Genomic DNA, 26547 nt, shown 5'->3' with positions numbered 1-26547 from the left:
AGAGAATCTGTCTTCATGTCAGCAGAGAATTAGTCTGCATGTCATAGCAGAGAATGAGGCTTCACGTCAGCCACCACTGCAACAGTCCATTGGCATATATTTAGGCCCAGCACACACACAGGCAGAGGAGAGAGGTCCCGTAACAGAGAATCTGTCTTCATGTCAGCAGAGAATTAGTCTGCATGTCATAGCAGAGAATCAGGCTTCACGTCACCCACCACTGCAACAGTCCATTGGCATATATTTAGGCCCAGCACCCAGGCAGAGGAGGGAGGTCCCGTAACAGAGAATCTGTCTTCATGTCAGCAGAGAATTAGTCTGCATGTCATAGCAGAGAATGAGGCTTCACGTCAGCCACCACTGCAACAGTCCATTGGCATATATTTAGGCCCAGCACACACACAGGCAGAGGAGAGAGGTCCCGTAACAGAGAATCTGTCTTCATGTCAGCAGAGAATTAGTCTGCATGTCATAGCAGAGAATGAGGCTTCACGTCAGCCACCACTGCAACAGTCCATTGGCATATATTTAGGCCCAGCACACACACAGGCAGAGGAGAGAGGTCCCGTAACAGACAATCTGGCTTCATGTCAGCAGAGAATTAGTCTGCATGTCATAGCAGAGAATGAGGCTTCACGTCACCCACCACTGCAACAGTCCATTGGCATATATTTAGGCCCAGCACCCAGGCAGAGGAGGGAGGTCCCGTAACAGAGAATCTGTCTTCATGTCAGCAGAGAATTAGTCTGCATGTCATAGCAGAGAATGAGGCTTCACGTCACCCACCACTGCAACAGTCCATTGGCATATATTTAGGCCTAGCACACAGGCAGAGCAGAGAGGTCCCGTAACAGACAATCTGGCTTCATGACAGCAGAGAATCAGTCTGCATGTCATAGCAGAGAATGAGGCTTCACGTCACCCACCACTGCAACAGTCCATTGGCATATATTTAGGCCTAGCACACAGGCAGAGCAGAGAGGTCCCGTAACAGACGATCTGGCTTCATGTCAGCAGAGAATCAGTCTGCATGTCATAGCAGAGAATGAGGCTTCACGTCAGCCACCACTGCAACAGTCCATTGGCATATATTTAGGCCCAGCACCCAGGCAGAGGAGGGAGGTCCCGTAACAGAGAATCTGTCTTCATGTCAGCAGAGAATTAGTCTGCATGTCATAGCAGAGAATGAGGCTTCACGTCAGCCACCACTGCAACAGTCCATTGGCATATATTTAGGCCCAGCACACACACAGGCAGAGGAGAGAGGTCCCGTAACAGAGAATCTGTCTTCATGTCAGCAGAGAATTAGTCTGCATGTCATAGCAGAGAATCAGGCTTCACGTCACCCACCACTGCAACAGTCCATTGGCATATATTTAGGCCCAGCACCCAGGCAGAGGAGGGAGGTCCCGTAACAGAGAATCTGTCTTCATGTCAGCAGAGAATTAGTCTACATGTCATAGCAGAGAATGAGGCTTCACGTCAGCCACCACTGCAACAGTCCATTGGCATATATTTAGGCCCAGCACACACACAGGCAGAGGAGAGAGGTCCCGTAACAGAGAATCTGTCTTCATGTCAGCAGAGAATTAGTCTGCATGTCATAGCAGAGAATGAGGCTTCACGTCAGCCACCACTGCAACAGTCCATTGGCATATATTTAGGCCCAGCACACACACAGGCAGAGGAGAGAGGTCCCGTAACAGACAATCTGGCTTCATGTCAGCAGAGAATTAGTCTGCATGTCATAGCAGAGAATGAGGCTTCACGTCACCCACCACTGCAACAGTCCATTGGCATATATTTAGGCCCAGCACCCAGGCAGAGGAGGGAGGTCCCGTAACAGAGAATCTGTCTTCATGTCAGCAGAGAATTAGTCTGCATGTCATAGCAGAGAATGAGGCTTCACGTCAGCCACCACTGCAACAGTCCATTGGCATATATTTAGGCCCAGCACACACACAGGCAGAGGAGAGAGGTCCCGTAACAGAGGATCTGGCTTCATGTCAGCAGAGAATCAGTCTGCATGTCATAGCAGAGAATCAGGCTTCACGTCAGCCACCACTGCAACAGTCCATTGGCATATATTTAGGCCTAGCACACAGGCAGAGGAGAGAGGTCCCGTAACAGACAATCTGGCTTCATGTCAGCAGAGAATCAGTCTGCATGTCATAGCAGAGAATGAGGCTTCACGTCAGCCACCACTGCAACAGTCCATTGTCATAAATTTAGGCCCAGCACCCAGGCAGAGGAGAGAGGTCCCGTAACAGACAATCTGGCTTCATGTCAGCAGAGAATTAGTCTGCATGTCATAGCAGAGAATCAGGCTTCATGTCAGCCACCACTGCAACAGTCCATTGGCATATATTTAGGCCTAGCACACAGGCAGAGGAGAGGTTCATTCAACTTTGGGTAGCATCGCAATATAATGGTAAAATGAAAATAAAAATAGGATTGAATGAGGAAGTGCCCTGGAGTCCAATAATATATGGTTATGGGGAGGTAGTTAATGTCTAATCTGGACAAGGGACGGACAGGTCCTGTGGGATCCATGCCTGGTTCATTTTTATGAACGTCAGCTTGTCCACATTGGCTGTAGACAGGCGGCTGCGTTTGTCTGTAATGACGCCCCCTGCCGTGCTGAATACACGTTCAGACAAAACGCTGGCTGCCGGGCAGGCCAGCACCTCCAAGGCATAAAAGGCTAGCTCTGGCCACGTGGACAATTTAGAGACCCAGAAGTTGAATGGGGCCGAACCATCAGTCAGTACGTGGAGGGGTGTGCACACGTACTGTTCCACCATGTTAGTGAAATGTTGCCTCCTGCTAACACGTTGCGTATCAGGTGGTGGTGCAGTTAGCTGTGGCGTGTTGACAAAAGTTTTCCACATCTCTGCCATGCTAACCCTGCCCTCAGAGGAGCTGGCCGTGACACAGCTGCCTTGGCGACCTCTTGCTCCTCCTCTGCCTTGGCCTTGGGCTTCCACTTGTTCCCCTGTGACATTTGGGAATGCTCTCAGTAGCGCGTCTACCAACGTGCGCTTGTACTCGCGCATCTTCCTATCACGCTCCAGTGCAGGAAGTAAGGTGGGCACATTGTCTTTGTAGCGTGGATCCAGCAGGGTGGCAACCCAGTAGTCCGCACAGGTTAAAATGTGGGCAACTCTGCTGTCGTTGCGCAGGCACTGCAGCATGTAGTCGCTCATGTGTGCCAGGCTGCCCAGGGATAAGGACAAGCTGTCCTCTGTGGGAGGCGTATCGTCATCGTCCTGCCTTTCCCCCCAGCCACGCACCAGTGATGGACCCGAGCTGCGTTGGGTGCCACCCCGCTGTGACCATGCTTCATCCTCATCCTCCTCCACCTCCTCCTCATCCTCGTCCTCCTCGTCCTCCAGTAGTGGGCCCTGGCTGGCCACATTTGTACCTGGCCTCTGCTGTTGCCAAAAACCTCCCTCTGAGTCACTTCGAAGAGACTGGCCTGAAAGTGCTAAAAATGACCCCTCTTCCTCCTCCTCCTCCTCCTCCTCCTGGGCCACCTCCTCTTCCATCATCGCCCTAAGTGTTTTCTCAAGGAGACATAGAAGTGGTATTGTAACGCTGATAACGGTGTCATCGCCACTGGCCATGTTGGTGGAGTACTCGAAACAGCGCAACAGGGCACACAGGTCTCGCATGGAGGCCCAGTCATTGGTGGTGAAGTGGTGCTGTTCTGTAGTGCGACTGACCCGTGCGTGCTGCAGCTGAAACTCCACTATGGCCTGCTGCTGCTCGCACAGTCTGTCCAGCATGTGCAAGGTGGAGTTCCACCTGGTGGGCACGTCGCATATGAGGCGGTGAGCGGGAAGGCCGAAGTTACGCTGTAGCGCAGACAGGCGAGCAGCAGCAGGATGTGAACGCCGGAAGCGCGAACAGACGGCCCGCACTTTATGCAGCAGCTCTGACATGTCGGGGTAGTTGTGAATGAACTTCTGCACCACCAAATTCAGCACATGCGCCAAGCAAGGGATGTGCGTCAAATTGGCTAGTCCCAGAGCTGCAACGAGATTTCGCCCATTATCACACACCACCAGGCCGGGCTTGAGGCTCACCGGCAGCAACCACTCGTCGGTCTGTTGTTCTATACCCCGCCACAACTCCTGTGCGGTGTGGGGCCTGTCCCCCAAACATATGAGTTTCAGAATGGCCTGCTGACGTTTACCCCGGGCTGTGCTGAAGTTGGTGGTGAAGGTGTGTGGCTGACTGGATGAGCAGGTGGAAGAAGAGGAGGAGGAAGCCGAGAAGGAGGAGGTGGCAACAGGAGGCAAAGAATGTTGCCCTGCGATCCTTGGCGGCGGAAGGACGTGCGCCAAACAGCTCTCCGCCTGGGGCCCAGCTGCCACTACATTTACCCAGTGTGCAGTTAGGGAGATATAGCGTCCCTGGCCGTGCTTACTGGTCCACGTATCTGTGGTTAGGTGGACCTTGCCACAGATGGCGTTGCGCAGTGCACACTTGATTTTATCGGATACTTGGTTGTGCAGGGAAGGCACGGCTCTCTTGGAGAAGTAGTGCCGGCTGGGAACAACATACTGTGGGACAGCAAGCGACATGAGCTGTTTGAAGCTGTCTGTGTCCACCAGCCTAAATGACAGCATTTCATAGGCCAGTAGTTTAGAAATGCTGGCATTCAGGGCCAGGGATCGAGGGTGGCTAGGTGGGAATTTAAGCTTTCTATCAAATGTTTGTGAGATGGAGAGCTGAACGCTGGCGTGTGACATGGTTGAGACGCTTGGTGACGGAGGTGGTGGTGGTGGTGTTGGTGGTACATCCCCTGTTTGCTGGGCGGCAGGTGCCAACGTTCCTCCAGAGGCGGAGGAAGAGGCCGAGGCGGCAGCAGCAGAATAGGCCGAGGCGGCAGCAGCAGAAGAGGTAGCAGGGGGAGCCTGAGTGACTTCCTTGGTTTTAAGGTGTTTACTCCACTGCAGTTCATGCTTTGCATGCAGGTGCCTGGTCATGCAGGTTGTGCTCAGGTTCAGAACGTTAATGCCTCGCTTCAGGCTCTGATGGCACAGCGTGCAAACCACTCGGGTCTTGTCGTCAGCACATTGTTTGAAGAAGTGCCATGCCAGGGAACTCCTTGAAGCTGCCTTTGGGGTGCTCGGTCCCAGATGGCGGCGGTCAGTAGCAGGCGGAGTCTCTTGGCGGCGGGTGTTCTGCTTTTGCCCACTGCTCCCTCTTTTGCTACGCTGTTGGCTCGGTCTCACCACTGCCTCTTCCTCCGAACTGTGAAAGTCAGTGGCACGACCTTCATTCCATGTGGGGTCTAGGACCTCATCGTCCCCTGCATCGTCTTCCACCCAGTCTTGATCCCTGACCTCCTGTTCAGTCTGCACACTGCAGAAAGACGCAGCAGTTGGCACCTGTGTTTCGTCATCATCAGAGACATGCTGAGGTGGTATTCCCATGTCCTCATCATCAGGAAACATAAGTGGTTGTGCGTCAGTGCATTCTATGTCTTTCACCGCTGGGGAAGGGCTAGGTGGATGCCCTTGGGAAACCCTGCCAGCGGAGTCTTCAAACAGCATAAGAGACTGCTGCATAACTTGAGGCTGAGACAGTTTCCCTGGTATGCATGGGGGTGATGTGACAGACTGATGGGGTTGGTTTTCAGGCGCCATCTGTGCGCTTTCTGCAGAAGACTGGGTGGGAGATAATGTGAACGTGCTGGATCCACTGTCGGCCACCCAATTGACTAATGCCTGTACCTGCTCAGGCCTTACCATCCTTAGAACGGCATTGGGCCCCACCATATATCGCTGTAAATTCTGGCGGCTACTGGGACCTGAGGTAGTTGGTACACTAGGACGTGTGGATGTGGCAGAACGGCCACGTCCTCTCCCAGCACCAGAGGGTCCACTAACACCACCACGACCATGTCCACGTCCGCGTCCCTTACTAGATGTTTTTCTCATTGTTATGGTTCACCACAACAACAAATATATTATTTGGCCCAATGTATTGTATTCAAATTCAGCGGGATATAAATTTGAGGCCTAGTATTTAGGCGCTGGGTGACCGGTATGGATTTAGTGACAGAATTAGACTTGGAAATGCACAGAAGCGTGTGTGTGAAGTTATTCTGAATGACCCTATGTGCACCTTCAATATGATCTACCCTTTTAGGGATAGATTTCAAATAGCTCTGATATAGCAGAAACGACTAAATTATGAAATTGCTAAATTGGGAATTGTATTTCAACCCAGAACAAAAAATGTGCTTTGACGGACACTAAATAACTTTCCCAGCCACAACAGGACAGCGGTAACGAGAGATTTAGCGGGATATAAATTTGAGGCCTAGTATTTAGGCGCTGGGTGACAGGTATGGGTTTAGTGACAGAATTAGATTTGGAAATGCACAGTAGCGGGTGTGTGAAGTTATTCTGAATGACCCTATGTGCACCTTGAATATTATATACCCTTTTAGGGATAGATTTCAAATAGCTCTGATATAGCAGAAACCACTAAATTATGAAATTGCTAAATTGGGAATTGTATTTCAACCCAGAACAAGAAATGTGCTTGAACGGACACTAAATAACTCGCCCAGCTACAGCACTAGGGACAGATTTAGCTGGATATAAATTTGAGGCCTAGTATTTAGGCGCTGGGTGACCGGTATGGATTTAGTGACAGAATTAGACTTGGAAATGCACAGAAGCGTGTGTGTGAAGTTATTCTGAATGACCCTATGTGCACCTTGAATATTATATACCCTTTTAGGGATAGATTTCAAATAGCTCTGATATAGCAGAAACCACTAAATTATGAAATTGCTAAATTGGGAATTGTATTTCAACCCAGAACAAGAAATGTGCTTGAACGGACACTAAATAACTCGCCCAGCTACAGCACTAAGGACAGATTTAGCGGGATATAAATTTGAGGCCTAGTATTTAGGCGCTGGGTGACAGGTATGGGTTTAGTGCCAGAATTAGACTTGGAAATACACAGTAGCGGGTGTGTGTGAAGTTATTCTGAATGACTCAATGTGCACCTTGAATATTATATACCCTTTTAGGGATAGATTTCAAATAGCTCTGATATAGCAGAAACCACTAAATTATGAAATTGCTAAATTGGGAATTGTATTTCAACCCAGAACAAGAAATGTGCTTGAACGGACACTAAATAACTCGCCCAGCTACAGCACTAAGGACAGATTTAGCGGGATATAAATTTGAGACCTAGTATTTAGGCGCTGGGTGACAGGTATGGGTTTAGTGCCAGAATTAGACTTGGAAATACACAGTAGCGGGTGTGTGTGAAGTTATTCTGAATGACCCAATGTGCACCTTGAATATTATATACCCTTTTAGGGATAGATTTCAAATAGCTCTGATATAGCAGAAACCACTAAATTATGAAATTGCTAAATTGGGAATTGTATTTCAACCCAGAACAAGAAATGTGCTTGAACGGACACTAAATAACTCGCCCAGCTACAGCACTAAGGACAGATTTAGCGGGATATAAATTTGAGGCCTAGTATTTAGGCGCTGGGTGACAGGTATGGGTTTAGTGCCAGAATTAGACTTGGAAATACACAGTAGCGGGTGTGTGTGAAGTTATTCTGAATGACCCAATGTGCACCTTGAATATTATATACCCTTTTAGGGATAGATTTCAAATAGCTCTGATATAGCAGAAACCACTAAATTATGAAATTGCTAAATTGGGAATTGTATTTCAACCCAGAACAAGAAATGTGCTTGAACGGACACTAAATAACTCGCCCAGCTACAGCACTAAGGACAGATTTAGCGGGATATAAATTTGAGGCCTAGTATTTAGGCGCTGGGTGACAGGTATGGGTTTAGTGCCAGAATTAGACTTGGAAATACACAGTAGCGGGTGTGTGTGAAGTTATTCTGAATGACCCAATGTGCACCTTGAATATTATATACCCTTTTAGGGATAGATTTCAAATAGCTCTGATATAGCAGAAACCACTAAATTATGAAATTGCTAAATTGGGAATTGTATTTCAACCCAGAACAAGAAATGTGCTTGAACGGACACTAAATAACTCGCCCAGCTACAGCACTAGGGACAGATTTAGCTGGATATAAATTTGAGGCCTAGTATTTAGGCGCTGGGTGACCGGTATGGATTTAGTGACAGAATTAGACTGGGATATGGCCAAAAAATAAACAGACTATTGCTGGTTAAATGCACTTGGTGTGACAGCTTCACCCTGATGTAGGCTTTAGCCAAAAAACAACCACACCATTGAGGGTTAAATGCACTTGGTGACAGGCGCAGCTTGCCCCTGATTTTGTATATGGCCAAAAAATGAACAGACTATTGCTGGTTAAATGCACTTGGTGTGACAGCTTCACCCTGATGTAGGCTTTAGCCAAAAAACAACCACACCATTGAGGGTTAAATGCACTTGGTGACAGGCGCAGCTTGCCCCTGATTTTGTATATGGCCAAAAAATGAACAGACTATTGCTGGTTAAATGCACTTGGTGTGACAGCTTCACCCTGATGTAGGCTTTAGCCAAAAAACAACCACACCATTGAGGGTTAAATGCACTTGGTCGCAGCTTGTGCTGGCGCACCACAAGACACAAAATGGCCGCCGATCACCCCAGAAAAATGTGACTGACAAACGGTCTGTGCAGCCTAAAAACAGTGAGCAATTGAGGATCAGCAGCTCAATGATCCACAGCTGCAGATCGATCAGTTAATCAAGTCCTTTGGAGGAGTTAATCTGCCTAATCTCGCCCTACTGTCGCAGCCGCAACCTCTCCCTACGCTAATCAGAGCAGAGTGACGGGCGGCGCTATGTGACTCCAGCTTAAATAGAGGCTGGGTCACATGGTGCTCTGGCCAATCACAGCCATGCCAATAGTAGGCATGGCTGTGATGGCCTCTTGGGGCAAGTAGTATGACGCTTGTTGATTGGCTGCTTTGCAGCCTTTCAAAAAGCGCCAAGAAAGCGTCACAAAAGCGCGAAGAAAGCGACGAACACCGAACCCGAACCCGGACTTTTACGAAAATGTCCGGGTTCGGGTCCGTGTCACGGACACCCCAAAATTCGGTACGAACCCGAACTATACAGTTCGAGTTCGCTCATCCCTACTCCTGACAAGTTCGTCCTTAATAGTGTGACTCCTTCTAAAGGAAATGAGGGGTCTCTGTCCTGTCAATTCTTTTAGGGTTGCGTCCCTCCTCAAAACATCCCAGTTCTTAAAAATGACTGATCGAATACGGTCAGCCATGGGGCTGTATTTGAAGGAGAACGCAAATCTGGTGCCCCCAATATGGTCGCTACCACTATCCAATTTCTGGTTATTTTTGTTTTTACTAAGGAGACTATCTTGTGAGAAATTTCTCTCCACTTTCTCCATATCCCTGCTAAGTACTTCTTCAGGGTATCCCTTCATTACTAAGCGCTGTTTTAACTCATCTGCTTGTCTGTGGTAACCACTGTCTCTGCTGTTAATGCGACTTAGTCTGATAAATTGTCCGTATGGTACGGCTTTTTTGACGCTCCGTGGATGGAAGCTGTCGTGGTGGAGCAAGGAGTTGGTCGCCGTGGGTTTGCGAAAACCCTCCGTGACCAACTCATCGCCTTCCACCACGACAGCCACGTCCAGAAATTCTAACCTGCTCCCCCCAAAATTAAGGGTGAAAGTCATACCCATGTCGTTACTGTTTAAATAGTCAACGAACTCACTGCACTCTTTTTCTGTACCTTCCCAGACCATAAACACATCATCTACGAAACATAGGTATGTTTTCATTTTTAAAAGAAAAGGGTTGTTCATAGAGTACACATATCTGTCCTCTAGTCTGGCAAGGTACATATTTGCAAAAGTGCAGGATACGGGGGTCCCCATAGCCGTACCCAGCTTTTCCCTATACCAATCACTACCAAATTGGAATACATTGTTGGTCAAGATGAACTTCAATGACTCTCCAACAAATTCACAATACACGGGATTTTTACCTAGATTCAGCACAATGTCAAGGACCGCCTCCACACCGGCATCATGAGGGATGCGGGTGTAGAGGCTTTCCACATCGAGTGATACCAATTGGTATCCTTTCTGCCAATGGATTTCTTTCAGGGCCAATAAAAAATCATTAGTGTCCCTGAGATAAGCAGGTGCACTACTGAGTATTGGTCTCAAGAGCCAGTCCACATACTTGGATAAAGGTTCAGTCACTGAGCCAATCCCCGCGACGATGGGACGCCCCGGGGGGTGGCTCAGTGACTTATGGACCTTTGGGAGAAAGTACCAAGATGGCTTGACTGGGGATGGTGGAACAAGCTTGTCCAACATATTTCTGGGTAGAAAACCCACCTCCACGTATTTCCTAACGAGTGATGACAGCAACCGCTGGGTATCGGGTAGGGGGTCCCCCCGTATCCTCTCATAAATACTGGTGTCGCCCAGTTGTCTCATGGCCTCACTGACATAAAATTCTTTAGACATGAGGACGACATTTCCCCCTTTTGTCCGCCGGTTTCACTATTATATCCTCCTGGGAACGTAGCCATTGTAAGGCTTTCTGCTCCTCTGTAGTGATGTTAAGTTGGGCAGTGGGATACATCACTGCTTTTATATCCCTCATGACTTGATACTGGAAGATATCAATGCTACTCCCGGCGGACATAGGGGGACAGAAGGTGGATTTAACTCCACCAACAAATGGATCCATAGGAACATCAGTTGAGGATCTCTCAGTGATATCCGTTCCAGTAAGGAACTCCAGACAGGCCCGTTCATCTTCATTAAATTTATTGCATATTTGGAAAGCCATGGGATCTGGCTGAAGTGATATCTCTCCTTGAGTAGTGGATAGTTTCTGTGGAGTGTCCCTAAACAGCTTGTGCAGGTACAATTTTCGGGTAGCTTTAAATAGATCTACTTCAAAGGTTGTTGAATCAAATTCTTCGGTTAAACTGTACCCCAGTCCCTTGTTGAGAACTTCCAGACATCCTGGAGGTAATACGTGGTCAGTCAGGTTAATCACTAGATTTTCATCAGAGGGTAAGGGGGCGTCTATTTCCTCCAAGAGACTTGTTTCCTCTCTCTTCCTGATTTCCTGACTCCTGTCACCTTTGTTGGTCTTCCTCCCTCCTCTTCTGATCCTTTTCCTAAAGGGTCGCATGACTCCCTTGTCAAATCTGTTGACGTGTGACCCGGGTCATCTGAGACGCTGGAATCGGAATCCGTTGTCCAATAATCATTATTCTGGCGGCGATAGGTCTTTTTCTTTTGTTGTTTTCTATTGGATCTTTTCCCAATATTCCAGTTGAAAATTGTGCCGGACTCATAATCCTGTTTATCCCTCACAAATTTATCCCCTTTTCTTTCCTTGACTTCGGCTTGCGTGACAGTCAACTTTTTGTTCAACTTTTTGTCAAAGGTCTCCAGGAGATTCTCAGATAGCCTGGATTCTAATTCTGTCCGCGCTTTATCAAGTTCACTTTTAATGATGTCATATTCTTTGATATCTCTCTTCAATACCATTTCTAATATTTGTAGGGAAAAACTCATATGTAGGGATTGCCACTCCTTTAAAAAAACATCATCTTGTTCATACTGTGCAGGAACTTTATACACTCTTAGACCCCTGGGCACTCTGCCACTTTCCTTGTAGGACTTGAGTGATTTCACCGTCCAGAAGAGACGTATCTCTTTCTCTGCTAGTTGCGCTATTTTAAACTCAAGTGCCCGAGTGCTTAGATTTTGCAGGGTATCTTTAACGTTGCACTGTGTAAAGAAATCCTCCGCCCCTTCTCTGCCTTCCAATAAAGACTGACTAGATGCCTCTGTAGCCATGTTCATTCAAATGTTGCAACAATCTATCCTGTGTGTTTCTCTGCCGGCAATCCACAGTGTGCTCAAGCCCCAAAGAGAAAGTCCCAAACAATGTAACGAGTGAGGTAGGGGGCGGCACCACTATCCTGGCTGCATACACACGGATCATATGCTCCTGACGGCTGGAGAGGACGGCACACGATCGGTGGTGCTCAGCTGCACAGGTAAAGTTCGGTGTGAGCGTGATGAGAGATAAATGAAAACAGCGGCACTCACCCGTGTGTTTCAAAAGACTTCGGCAGCTTTATTCATTCAAGGATTACATCAGGCAGGGGGCGGATGTACACAGGCATGCATTGATCAGCGGCGGCCGTTTCGCGCTAACTGCGCTTCTTCTGGCTGTGCGTCAATGAGTGCCTCTACACCACTCCTTTTAAAAGCCGGGGCAGCCCGTCATCACAGAGACTGACGAATCAGGCAGCACCTGCATAAACAAGGTGATATACAAACCGCACATAGAAAGACAAAGATCCATGCAATAATTAAAATACGTATGCAAATCAAGCGGCAAATGTTTGTGTGACATTACACTACAAAGCACTACAAAAATGGGCTGAGATCATTTCTATCGTTAAGTCCGAGTTCTCCCAGGGCCTGGGTGCGTATTATCCACCTAGCCTCTCTCTGCAGGAGGAGACGGTGTCTGTCTCCCCCCTGCAGAGGAGTGGACACAATTTCGAGGCCAGAGAATGAGATGCAATCGGTGTCACCATTATGTACAGTTCTCATGTGTTCTATGAACCTCGGACAACCTTTCCCTGTCTTAATAGAATTAAAATGTTCCCGCACATGTTCAAAAAGGCATCTAATAGTTGTTTATGCAGGTGCTGCCTGATTCGTCAGTCTCTGTGATGACGGGCTGCGCCGGCTTTTAAAAGGAGTGGTGTAGAGGCACGCATTGACGCACAGCCAGAAGAAGCGCAGTTAGCGCGAAACGGCCGCCGCTGATCAATGCGTGCCTGTGTACATCCGCCCCCTGCCTGATGTAATCCTTGAATGAATAAAGCTGCCGAAGTCTTTTGAAACACACGGGTGAGTGCGGCTGTTTTCATTTATCTCTCATCACGCTCACAATCTGACAACTGCAGATGTACAATTGATGGCTGTTTTCTGAGAGAGCTATATGTGGTAAGCCGCACTGACTATACTAGGCATATGGAGTCTGGTCTGTAATTCAACCAATCATCCACACATTAGATACGCCTCAGTAGTTGTTGCATTTGCTAATATACTTAGTACCACACACACAATATCCACTCGACTATGTTTAGAAAGGTCTATGTTTGTAGCCAATCATCTAAGTCACATACACCGTGGTTGTGTGTTCACTTTTTAGTGGCCTCACTTATTATCCACATCCATGTCAGTGCTCTCAGGCTAAACTCTCAGATTGCCTTTGTCTTTGTTGCCAGTAATAACTAGCTCATAGGTAGACTGCTAGTACACATTCACACCCTGCCATAAGAACCGTGTCCAATAGACATTGACATTGGCTCTACGCGTTTCAACGTGACATGTATGTGCCACGTGTCTTCAGGAGCTAAATTAAGGATGACTGTAAAGAAACAAATGCCCTGCACTGTTGTGTGGATGGGCTCTGGCGCTGTGGTGGTCGTACGCGGCCGAACACAAGCCGAGTACATATAGCAAACACCCCACCCACCCAGGAGAGTGTGCAAGTATGAGCGCCAGTCAGGAAAGGAGGAGTGTTCCTTGCTCACACCCTCTGACCGGCGGGTACCCAGATGAGCTGTGACGTTCCCAGGAGTTGGAGCATGCACGCTTGTAATAAGGGGGAATCCAATTCGCGGCCCATACCACTAGCCTGGCTCATTGTGATTACATTGGTATGGACCCATCAGGGGACTCATATTAAGAGCTAAATAATGACACATCTACCTCCCCCTGAGATCAACCGGAGGCAGAAGAAGCCATCGCTCGTAACTCATCAGTCAGCAATTATACAAGCTAATGCAGGCTTACAACCAAAGAACAAAAGTATATGTATCAGGATACCTAGATCCCCATTAGACCTGTACCCGATGGGGACACCACCAGGTAACAGATAAAGAACTAGATGACAGAGGCAGATAGAGAGGTATACACACATCATAAACGATCTGTATATCAAGTGTAGCATACAGAATAGATACAGATCAGATACAACAGATGAAGCAGGCATATGAGATAGCCTTATTTAACCCTTTCCATCAGGACAGGGACATTGGACCCAATCTTGGATTTAATGGGGGTCCCAGCGGTCTGAGCCCAAAAATCAGTTCGGAAATTAATACCCTATATTGGACAACATTCATGCTTGGCACAACCCCTTCAATAAACAAAATATAATTATATATAAAAAAAAATAAGATATACTTATTTAGTAATGAAATTGATATATTATATTATAGTGTTGGGAGAGTATGCTCGGCTGAACACCAGTTCGTCTGAATATCGCAAGTGCTCCAGTCAGTGTATTTAAATCTAATTGTGCCTCTATTTCTGAAAAGTTTCTGGCAGGATTCAAACTCACAACCTTCCACATTACAGCCCAGAATGTTAACCACTACACCAGGGATCAGCAACCTTTGGCACTCCAGCTGTGGTGAAACTACAACTGCCAGCATGCACAGCTCCTTGGCTGTTCTCAGGACTCCCAGAGAAGTGAATGGAGCATGCTGGGAGTCGTAGTTTGACAACAGCTGGAGTGCAGGAGGTTGCTGATCCCTGCACTACAATATAGAGCAGCATGGCCAGTAAAATTATGAGACTTCTGCTGTATAGGAATATATATATATATATATATATATATATATATATATATATATATATATATATATTATTTATTTATTTTTTATTTTTATTTTAATTTTAAGCAACTGGTCATGTAGCTCTATAGTGTAGTGGTTAAGAAAATTGGCTGTAATGTAGAAGGTTATGAGTTTGAATCCCGCTGGAAACTTTTCAGAAATAGAGGCTAAATTAGATTTAAATACACTGGGTGTCCCCAAGCACTGACTCCATATATGGACATAGCTATATATGGAGTCAGAACAGGGACTCCTAAGCCAAACTAGAGTCCCGACACCCTCCTTTCTTTAGAGCAGGGGGTGCCTGGTTTAATGCTTGGATTCTCCTATCGACTTCCATTGTGCTCGGGTGCTCTGTAGAGCACCTGAGCATCGGGAAGTGTTCTATTCAAGCACCAGAGCATACAAACACTTTGGTGCTTGACCAACTCTAATAATGACACATTAGAATACAGAGCAAATACATATGGAAGTCTTTGACATGGATTTTTTTTTACATATGCTAGTAGAAAAAAGAAAGCAGCAGCACTCTTTAGGTATGCCAGGCACAATTCCCACAAAGTTTCCTGGATGTGGAACGATAAATTAAAGCAGAAAAGTAAAGGCAGCACTCTGGTCTTCAAGTGACAAAGTGGATTTTTTATTACACCCAACAGCCATTCATATTGAGTAAGAAAGAAAAGTTATGCTAAATTTCAGTTTGAATCTTCATTTTTTCACTTATTATAGTTTTCTGATAATTAGTTTGCAACCTACTCCTAGTTTCAAATTTTTATCACGTGGATGTGTCCCTCGCAGCAAACAGTGTGCTGTCAGCATCTTTTGATGAATAGGACTGCACCCTTTCCGCAAAATTGCGGAACAGATGTGGACCCATTTTGCGGATGTGTGAATGGACCCTAATACATGTTAAATATGTGTGTCCAGGATGCTGGAACAGTCTCTCCCTCTTTCTATCTTTCCTCATTCTAGTTCATAGCCTTTAACTATGTATGCCATATGTAATGAACTGCAAGTTATATTCAGGGGTGCACATAGCCATTCTGCTGCCTGATGCAAAAATTTAAAAGGGGCCTTACCCCCCCATACCAAAATATCAACCTAACCCCTTCTCGCCTAACATTATGTATATCACTACAGAATATACAGGGTAATACAGCGCCCCATACCCCTTATATCCAGTGACATCTCCTTTGATGTAGATGTTCTCTTTCCTTATCTTCTCCTTTCAGACCTTTAGACCAGACTACTATTTCCAGCCATTTCTCGTCTCTGCAGTTTGACAAAAAAAAAATCTTAGTTTACTACTTTTACAACATAGAAAAAAATGTGGGGGTTCCGTCAGCACAGCCCTGTATGCAGGTGCACATTGCTATGGCGAAATACAGATACAAACGCAAAAACACAAATGCAATCGCACTCTGCAAACCAGCACTCTGCCTTGCCTCTATGCTGGATGTTGAATGAGGCATTGGTGTAAATTTTGGCCTAAGCGTAATAAGCCACTCACCACGTCAAGGTCGTCTCCATGAGTGGTCCCTAACACTAGTTCCTACTTGTTATGGGCCATGACAGCCACACAAAGTCCAGGGAATGTAGGTACAGCATGCACGCCACGCACACTCTGCTTTTAACCCCGTCCGGTGCCATTACAGCTTTCATCGGATCCAGGGATGCAAGTACCAACATGCATGCTGAGCCCACTATATACTTCAGAAAACAGAAGAAAAGAGCTTAGAGTACCATTGATTAGAAAAATATATACACTTTTATTGAATTCATGATAAAAAACACACATATAGTGAATGCCAAGGACAGGGTAAGGGAGCAGGGGAAAAGAAAACGAGCGCCATCCTGGATGGACACACTGGTCACAACGTATAATGGTCTATCAATAGGGTTACTGCAGATATGGGAAAAACAACTAATGATGTATGGTACAATGACCAACCCATAGGTGCAGACCTGATGGATAATAAATTATGAAGGGTGAGTGGAGATCAAAAAATGGTCAAACCGCCATGGCTATAGTGCATAATATATGGTACAAAAAACATAGGTCATACAGGGTGTAGACAGTGTACCACTGGATCAACAATGATGGACCAGGCGAAATAGCTCAACGTTGGCAGCACATAGCCATGGCTGGGAACCTGTGATCAGACACTCACCGATATGGGACCAGATGTGAACAGAAAACCAGGATGGCGCTACCCCTAGTTCCTACTTGTTATGGGCCATGACAGCCACACAAAGTCCAGGGAATGTAGGTACAGCATGCACGCCACGCACACTCTGCTTTTAACCCCGTCCGGTGCCATTACAGCTTTCATCGGATCCAGGGATGCAAGTACCAACATGCATGCTGAGCCCACTATATACTTCTCCTGGAGCCAAATGGCTACTGGTAGGTGCTATATAAGCAGACTCAGTTTTAGGCCAAATGCACACGGCCAGTGTATAACTGTACTGCGGCGGCAGCAGGGAGCGCACGGCGTCATAGCAACCAATGACGCCGTGCGCTCCTGCTCTCAGCAGGAATCCAGCCCGTGGTTCCATGGACTGCTCAGAGCCGTGAAAAACGGCCGTGTGCATTCGGCCTTATACTGACTTTAAAACCAGCCTCCAGGGCAGACTAACTGGTCAGGTGTGCATGACTGCATGGAGATCGCCACGCCTCCAATATATACTACAAAGAAAAAAAGATGGAAGGATGTACTTTTACAACATCCTTCCATCTTCTGGACAAGTCATCCTACCACCCCCAATACTGTGCCACTGTGCTCCCCATTATTATGCTGCAGAAACAGATAAATCCCCTGATAATACTAGTACCATGCAGATAGTGCCCTTTAATAATTTTTGGCACGCAGTGTCCTGAAATAACTGCACACAGCAAATAGTGCCCTTGACACTAATAGTATAAACATAATGTCCCCCAAAAATAATTGTGGTAAGTTGATACTGTACCAAGGTGCCCCCACAGTAATAGTGCTTTCAAAAGACCCACTAATAGTAATAATTCTCTGCTAGAGCACACATGGCAGTAATAGTGCTCCTACAGTGCCTCCAACATGTCCCCACTGTGCCCCAGAAGTAATAATGCTCCCATAGTGCCCCTACTAGTTATCATGTTACCCATAAACCCCCAGTAGTAATAAAGCCCACCATAATGCCCCCAATAGTAATAATTCTCCTTATAATGTGACAGTACAAAAATGCCCCCTTATAATGTGCGCCAGTGCAAAAAATACCCCGTTTTAATGCCCCCAGTTGAGCTAATGTCCCCATAGTGCCTCGATATTGTGCCAGTATAAAATACCACTATATAGTGCCCCCAGTAAATGCCCCTATAGTGCTCCTCTCCCCCTTTCTCCTAATGCCCCCATAATGTACTAGTATTAAATGCCCCTATATAGTGCCCCAGTAGATGCCCTCAGTGTCCCCCATAATTTGCAAGTATAAAATACCCCTTCTTAGTTGGCTTAATGTCTGCAGCCTATCAGAGGAACGGGGAAGGGAGACGCCTCTCCCTTGCCCCAGAGCATTCATCTGTATCGCTGACCTAAGGACATTGATACAGATGACTATGGAGATGAGCGCTTCCACAATGGAAGCGCTTATCTCCCTGTGCCCTTCTGCCGCCCCCCACTTGTCACCAGGGCGATCGCCTCACCTAATTGGCATGCGGGCCTGGTTATATTATGCAAATTCATCTCATAAATGAGAATAAAGGAATAATATGCAAACTTTCATTGTGATATCCCAGTATCAAAGCTAGTGTTGAGCGAATCAAAGTGAAATGAAGTAAATTTGATCTGAGTTTCAGGAAAAAATTGATTCTCCACAAATCTGAATTTCTTCGCGCTTCGTGGTAACAAATCGTTTTTTCCTAAAATGGTGGCTACACATGTTACAAAGTGAAAGTAAGAAGCCTGAGAAGGTGATCTGACCTATAATGCTGTGCAGCCAGCCAACCAGCAGCCATCCTGTGTGATGTCACAGCCCTATAAGAAGCCTAATCCCACCCGGTATCATTTTACTGTGAACTGAGGATAGGGAGAGCTGGGGCAAGTGCTAATGACAATGTTTTAGCAAACTTTTAATTGTAGACTATTGGATAGGACAGTGCAGGGACAGTGTAGAGAGATCATAGGGAGAGTTTTCGAACACTTTAGGTAGAGTATAGTGAGACTGCAGAAACATGTAGACCATTTTCTTTTTACATTTAAACCACTTTCTAGGAATAAAAAATGGTAAATGAGACGAACCTGCCGGCCCGTTCTATTCCCTGCCCACACCACAACCACTTTTTTTTACCTTGCGTGAGTGGGGAAAAGCTACAGATTGTGGCGCAAAGGACCTTAAAGCCGAAATCTGCACCCTAAATACACCTGTATTTCTGTTTAATAAATGACCTCCTCAGTCTCAAAAGCCAGTGTGCCTAGTTTGTCTGCTGCACCATTATTACTTAATGTGCACAGCATTGTCTTACAGTTTCGCCTCTGGTCAGTCTTGTCTAATGGTGTCACACCAGAGAGTAACTGCTCCACATCATCAACCAAGAAATTGAATTCTGGCTGTTTCCTCACCAACTGGAGATAGGAACAATACTCACCGATAAAGAACATTCTGTCGGCGCTGCATCAGAAAGGGCTGACCCATGTTCCTGAAGTCTTCCACCCAACTGCAAAGATGTCTTGAAAATGTCAAGGAAACTGTGCATGCACTTTAGCTACTCTTATTGTACAAGACACACCCTCCTTGAGCTGCAAAGGAAGAATGGTGTTCCCCTACATTGCCTCATATGCGAAGTTTCCACATGTTGGAACTTTACCCTCCACATGTTGGACCTACTATATGATCAGAGGAAACCTGTGAGCGATTTCTTGATGATGCATACAGACAGGACTACTCTCCGGTGTACCTTTGACGTTAGACATTGGCAGAAAAAGAGTGACACCTGTTGTTTGCTCGGGTCCTTTAAGGAGGCCACTTTATTTGTCAGTCGCCAGGACAATGGGATGAATGATGTAATTCCTCTCCTTCATGTCCTGGAGGAAATGCTGATAAATCTGACTGGTGATGGGACAGAAGATGTGGCACCTACATCTCATGGCCACCTGAGGCTGAACTCGTAGAGAATTAGGTGGTTTATCTGCCCAAGCGAGAGGAGAGGAGAAGGAGAAGATGATGCAGCTAACCCCAACAGACTGCAGTGGACATGGAGGCAGGGAGTCCCTCCAGATCCCTTGCACAAATGGCGAAATGTATGCTAAATTGCTTGCATAGTGACACCTGTATTATCACTGTTCAGCAGAGGGATGACTACTGGCTTTTCACAATGTTAGACCCTCACTACTGGTCCAAAATGGGGGCCTTCTGAGAGGGGTGAAAAACTGAACTACTATTGAGACAACCTTTGTTTTTGGTTGGTCACTGCATATGCGCGTCATTGCCCATCCTTATGAAGGTCTAACCAGGAGGACCCTCTGAGCTCACAATCCACTGCCATGACTGTTGGAGGGGCATGGGGGGACAGGAGCAGAACCAGCTCCATCAGCAGCACCTTAAGTCTGGATTCTCTAATGAGCAATTTTCTTCACCCACCTACTGAAGAAACCACCCAGCAACAACAGGACATGGAGGAGAACCTGAACCAGCAGGTTGTGGCATACTTGGACTGCACCCTGTCACCCAAGATCCCTGGACTACAGGGCAGCCAAATTTAAATTGTGGGCACAACTGTCCGAATTTGCCCTAGATAAGCTGGGGTGCAGGATAGGTCATTACTATCAAAATCTCGGAAAAAACATTTAAGTAAGATCTTGAGAGACCCATATAATAAAAGCAGAGTCATATGAATAGATAAAAATGCAAATGTAGTCATTATGACCTATAGGCAATGACTACCTTATAAAAGTGAGTGGAACAGAAGACAGCATTGCCAATACATGAATGTCTTTTATTAAATGCCATATTTGATCTGATGTCTCTATATTCAGTGAAATCATGTAAGCAGTGCCATGTACAGTACCAGGTATAATTTTAAAGGGGTTGTGCAAACCCCTTTCATTCTGAAAGACCTGCAAGGGAAGAATGACTTACCTTTTTTATTTTTATTTTTTTTATTTTTTTTTTATTTATTTTTTTATTTAAATCTTTATTTTATTTTACAAAAAACATAAAGTTAATACATAGACAAATATCCATCACACTAGTATATAAGTTATAACAATAAACATCATATCCATCGCATCTATGTATATAATCTATGAATCATAAATATCCTCCCCCCCCCCCCCCTTGGCTGCTGTTCCCCTCAGTTCCGTAAAATACAGCGTACAACACTTACATTATATATTCCTACGTGGCTCTGCGTGCAACTCTCCGGTTCCTATCACTATCCTCGTAAATTTTAATTTGTTGGAGGTATGAGCCCCACTCCCTTGACGAGGGCTGGGAAGCAGAGCCCCAATATCTGACCACTATAGCTTTCGCTACCATCAATCCCCTCATCCAGATCCGCCTAACCTGAGGGGGAACTTCAGTTTCCGAATTGTAGTCTCCAAAAATCACTATCGGGATCCCCGGATTATAGTTCATAGAGGATTCCTTTTGTAAAGCAAAAAAAACCTCTTCCCAATATTTTCTTATTTTACTACAACTCCAAAGCATATGTAGAAAATCAGCGTTCACATATCCACATTTAGGGCAACAGCAATCCCGATCCCTATTTTGAGGGAACTTTCCCTGGATTTTGGGCGTATAATACAGTCTATGGAGAATCTTAAATTGGATCAATCTATGAGCCCTGGAAACCGACACCTTTCTCACGTTCCTATAAATAATAGGCCACTGTAAAGGGGGGCAATTTAACTCTTGCTCCCATTTACCTGGGGCCTTAAAAGGTGTTACAATAGCCAGTGCCATTCGGAGTTTAGCATATAATCGGGATAGTTTCACCTTCTGGTCCTTCTGAGCGTCACAATAATCAAAAAAAATATTCTCTTGTGGAAATATACGGCCCCTATTCCTAGAGGCTTCAAATACATGCTTTAAACGTGCATACATGAATAAATCTAGTGGTGAAGTATCAGTTTACCCAAATTCCAAAGGTGATTTAAATCGACCTAAATAAAATAAATGAGACACCCTATTGATGCCATTACGTGTCCAGTAACCAAACTCTGTAATTTTAGCAAATTCCTCCAGCTCCCCATTCCCCCACAGAGGGGTGAAAACAAATGGGCCGGGAACTTTAAGAAGCTCCTTCAGCCCATTCCACACCCTCTGTATTGAGAAAGGGATCAACAAGGTTTTTCTCAGTCCCATAACCCCCGTTTCTAAACATGAAAAAATATTTTCTATTGGTTTATCTATGACTTTATTCAAATACCGTGAAAGTAAACTCTGTTTCCAGTTACAACACCGCTGAATCTGTGCACAAAAATAATAACCACGAAAAAAAGGGAGTGACAGCCCACCATCTGCCTCCGACAACCATAGATATCTCTGCTTTATACGCACCCTCTTCCTGCCCCAAATTAGGTCATTAATCAGTGTCTCCAGTTTATAAAAGAAAATATCCTCTATCCAAATGGGGGAAGCACACATCGGAAACAAAACCATAGGCAAGATAACCATCCTGATCAATGCGATTCGATCTATCTGTGCCAATGTCAATTTCCGCCAGGCACCAACCTTAGTCCTCACCTTATCCAACACTGGGGTCAGATTAAGCTCAGAGTATCTACTTATAGGGGCCCCTATCTTAATCCCCAAATAATCTAAGGTATCATTAGGAGCTAAAACACGAACTCGGCTCCCTACATCTACGGCTTTCCGATTCAGCGGGAGGAGCGATGACTTTGCCCAGTTAATCATATATCCTGATAATTTACCATAATATTCTATTACCTCTATGACATACGGAAGGATTTTCCAACCCTGATCTAAAAACAGGATCACGTCATCTGCATAAAGGCTTATTTTATCGCTGACTCCCGCCACCCCAAAGCCGTCTATCCCCCTCTCTAAACGGATCTGACAAGCCAACGGTTCTATAAAGAGAGCGAAGAGGAGAGGAGACAGGGGACAACCCTGTCTCATCCCTCTCCGCATCATGACAGGAGAGGTAATAGTACTGTTGATATTAATATATGCAACCGGCTGTTCATATAACATTTGAGTCATTCCCAAAAATAATTTCCCAAGACCAAAATGAGACATTGTAGCCCACAAAAAGGACCACTCCATCCTGTCAAACGCCTTTGCGGCGTCTAATGACAGGACGGAGTGGTCCACACTACCCCCCACCGACAAATTCAAAAACACCCTATATATACTGGACTGGATATGGCGGCCCGGGATAAAGCCCGTCTGATCAGGGTGGACCAGATCAGCTATAACCCTCTTTAATCGACAAGCCAGAATTTTAGCAAAGATCTTATAGTCCGTATTTAAAAGTGATATAGGTCTATATGAGCCTACATCGCATGGATCCTTATCCTTCTTTAGGACCAATACCATCACTGCCTCTCTGAATGATGACGGTAGAGAGCCAAGTGCGCAAGATTCATTAAAGACCCGAAGGAGAATTGGAAGGAGAGACCTGGCGTGGTACCTATATATTTCGAAGGGCAATCCATCTAGTCCAGGAGAGGAACTATACTTTAAAGTTGGAATAACCGCTTGAAGTTCTTCCAAAAGGATGGGGGAGTCCAGTATTTCTCTATCCTGAATAGTTAATTGGGGGAGCGCTAGTTGTTGAAGATATTGATCCATATCGGTACGACTAAGAGAAGACTCAGATTCATAAAGGGTAGAATAGTATTTCACAAATACTTCTCTAATCTCTTCTACAGATCTCACTCCAACTCCCTGTAGGTTCCTGATTTCTTTTATACTACCATCCTCTCTCTGGTTAGCCACCAAACGGGCCAAAAATCTACCCGTTTTACCGGCCTCGCAAAAACGATTCTGGCCCTGAAATAAGAGCTTATGGTGTGCTTTCTTATATAAAAGTGTCTTAAGCTGAGAATTAGCTTCCTTTAATTGAGTGATGGAATGTTCATTGTGAGTGTCAATCAGTGCGCCCCGTAACCTCCTTATTGAATCTGTCAATTGATTTTCCCTCTGTCGTGATTCCTTTCTAAACCTATGGATTTTATTAAAATATAAACCTCTAATATGGGCCTTCAACGCATCCCATACATAATGAATATGCGTAGAGCCTACATTGAAGCCCCAAAATTCCTGAATATCCTGGTCTATTCGGGACTGCTCTCCAATCACCTCAAGCCAATGCGAATTCAATTTAAAAGTTCTTCCTACGGATGTAGCCTCCACAAACACAATCAAGACTGGGGAATGATCCGAAATTCCATGGGGTTCATACCTCATCCTCTGGATCCGACCGCACAGGTCCCAACTTGCAAAAGCCAAATCAATACGGGACATAGATCCGTATGACTGGCTAAAACATGAGAAAATTTTCTTATTACCATATAGGTAGCGCCAGATATCTACCAGCGCCAACTCCTGGCACACAGCAATTAACGGGGACCCACTGCGACCGTGCCCAGAGAATGCAGAAAACCGATCCAACTCCGGGTCCAGAACTGCATTAAAATCCCCCATCACCAGTAAAGAACAATGATTTTTGGTAGAGATATATTGGCCTAAATGGGAAAGGACCGTTGCTTTAAATGGGGGGGGGGATATAAATAAACGCCAATATCACCTCCTGTCTTTTCAAATACCCATGTAAAAATACATATCGACCTTCTTTATCAATGGAGCTATCTAATGGCTGGAATTCCATCCCTCGATGAATATACACACTAACACCTCTTGCATAAGAGGAATAACAAGCATGGTACTCCAAAGAGGCCCATTTCCTTTTCAATGTATAAATCCTATCAACTGTTACATGGGTCTCTATTAGTGCCACAATTGCGGGCAAATGGCGGACCACACGGTCAAAGACCACTGTCCTCTTTACTCTGTCTCCCAGCCCTCTCACATTCCAGCATAAGATATTACACGGCATATCATATGAGTAGGGGTATCGCTAATCCCACCGAAGAGGCACGTAAAGCACGCGAGGCCAGGTACCAGAGAACAGCAGCCAATCCCTCCCTAAAACCCACCCCCAACCGACCCCCTACATGGTTGACAGAGCATTTTACAATACCCATCAACCTCTCACTCCTACCACCAAACCTCCCCCCTGCCACCTCCCCTCAATAGCCTCCCTCCTCACCCACCTTCTATATTTTTCATAGACCCTTTAGGTCCAACCATTGCACCACTTCCGACTGTGTGGAAAAAAAACGCACAGAATCATTGTGTACCACTCTCAATTTAGCGGGATATAGCATTGAATAGGTAATCTTTGCTGCAATCAATCTTTTTTTCACTTCAGAAAAAGATCTTCTCTTATTTTGTGTCTCACGCGAGAAATCGGGGAAAATTGATATCAGATTACCATTAAATTGTATATTTTCTACTTCTCTTTTACGTCTAAGGACCCAATCCCGATCCTTTGAACAGACAAATTTTGCCAGGATTGCCCTGGGAGGGGCCCCTGGAGGTGGTTTTTTAAAAGGGATTCTGTGGGCTCTCTCCACACAAAAGGTAGATACATCATAATCAGGTCCCAGACTTTCTACCATCCACTTCTGTATGAAAATCGACGGATTATCGTGCTCTACCCCTTCTGGAAACCCTACTAATCGCAGGTTATATCTACGAGACCTATCCTCCAACTCTACCACTTTTCTTCTTAACCAAGAGCGATCTTCGTCTACCTCCTCTAGTCTGTTCTTTAATAGACCATTCTCAACGGTGGCAGAGTTGACTGCAGACTCCAATTCCTTCACCTTTAATCTCAGCTTTGACATTTCGTCTCTTATTATAGTAACATCGCCTTGAACTACTGACAGGGAAGAAGTCAACTCTGCCACCGAAGTGCTAGTAGCGTTGACCACTCCCAATATATCCTGGAGTTTTTTATTGATACTATCAAGACCTTCAATCTGGGAAGAGCTGGCCTTGGATAAACCCCGATCTATCTGATCCGTATTTTCTACTCCTGGCTCAATCTGAGAAGCAAATCTCTGTACCCCTCCTCTAGTTTTGGGAGGTGGTGACTTCAGGAATTTATCTAACCGGGCCTGTGGACTCCCCCCTGATCCTCCTTTTGGGGAGGTCAATCCCCCTGATTTGCGAAATTTTGGCGGCATTCTTATCTAAGAGAATAAGCTGCAGTTATAATCCCACTACAGACCCTCCACTATGTTGCGGGTAGGTATGGCCCCAAAAGAGAATGGCTATTAGAAAGATACACACCCCTACTCACAAAATAGTTGCAAACTGAATAAATGGTTACAATCCCCAAATGAAAAAATATAAACGGTTACAGATAGTATATATACCAATCATCACCTGGGGAGAAAAGAAGTGCAGAGCCACTAATAAACAAATTATAATTAATAATCATTCTATAAAAGTCACATACATGAAGGAGTGGCACGGCCACTAGATAGCTAAATTACTTAATGACTTTAGGGTTAGTGTGTAAGTTCAATTTACCAAATACAGCAGCAGGATACTCGATAATGGTACTGTTATTGCGTTCTGATTAGAAACCACACAAATATAGCTTTTCAGTCGTACCGCTATGATAACACAAGACACCCAATTAAGTTTCCCATTGACTGCATTTTTCAAAGAGACATTCCATCTAGACAGACCATCCAAAAGGCATAAATAAAGGTGGTCACAGCATCAATCAATTGAGAGCGTCTTAGGCCTTATCGCTTCATCTGTAGAAGAGAAATGGAAGAGAGG

This window comes from Bufo gargarizans, chromosome 9, assembly GCF_014858855.1.
Source record: "Bufo gargarizans isolate SCDJY-AF-19 chromosome 9, ASM1485885v1, whole genome shotgun sequence".
In the NCBI taxonomy this organism is placed as follows: domain Eukaryota; kingdom Metazoa; phylum Chordata; class Amphibia; order Anura; family Bufonidae; genus Bufo; species Bufo gargarizans.
This window is presented reverse-complemented; position numbering follows the sequence as displayed.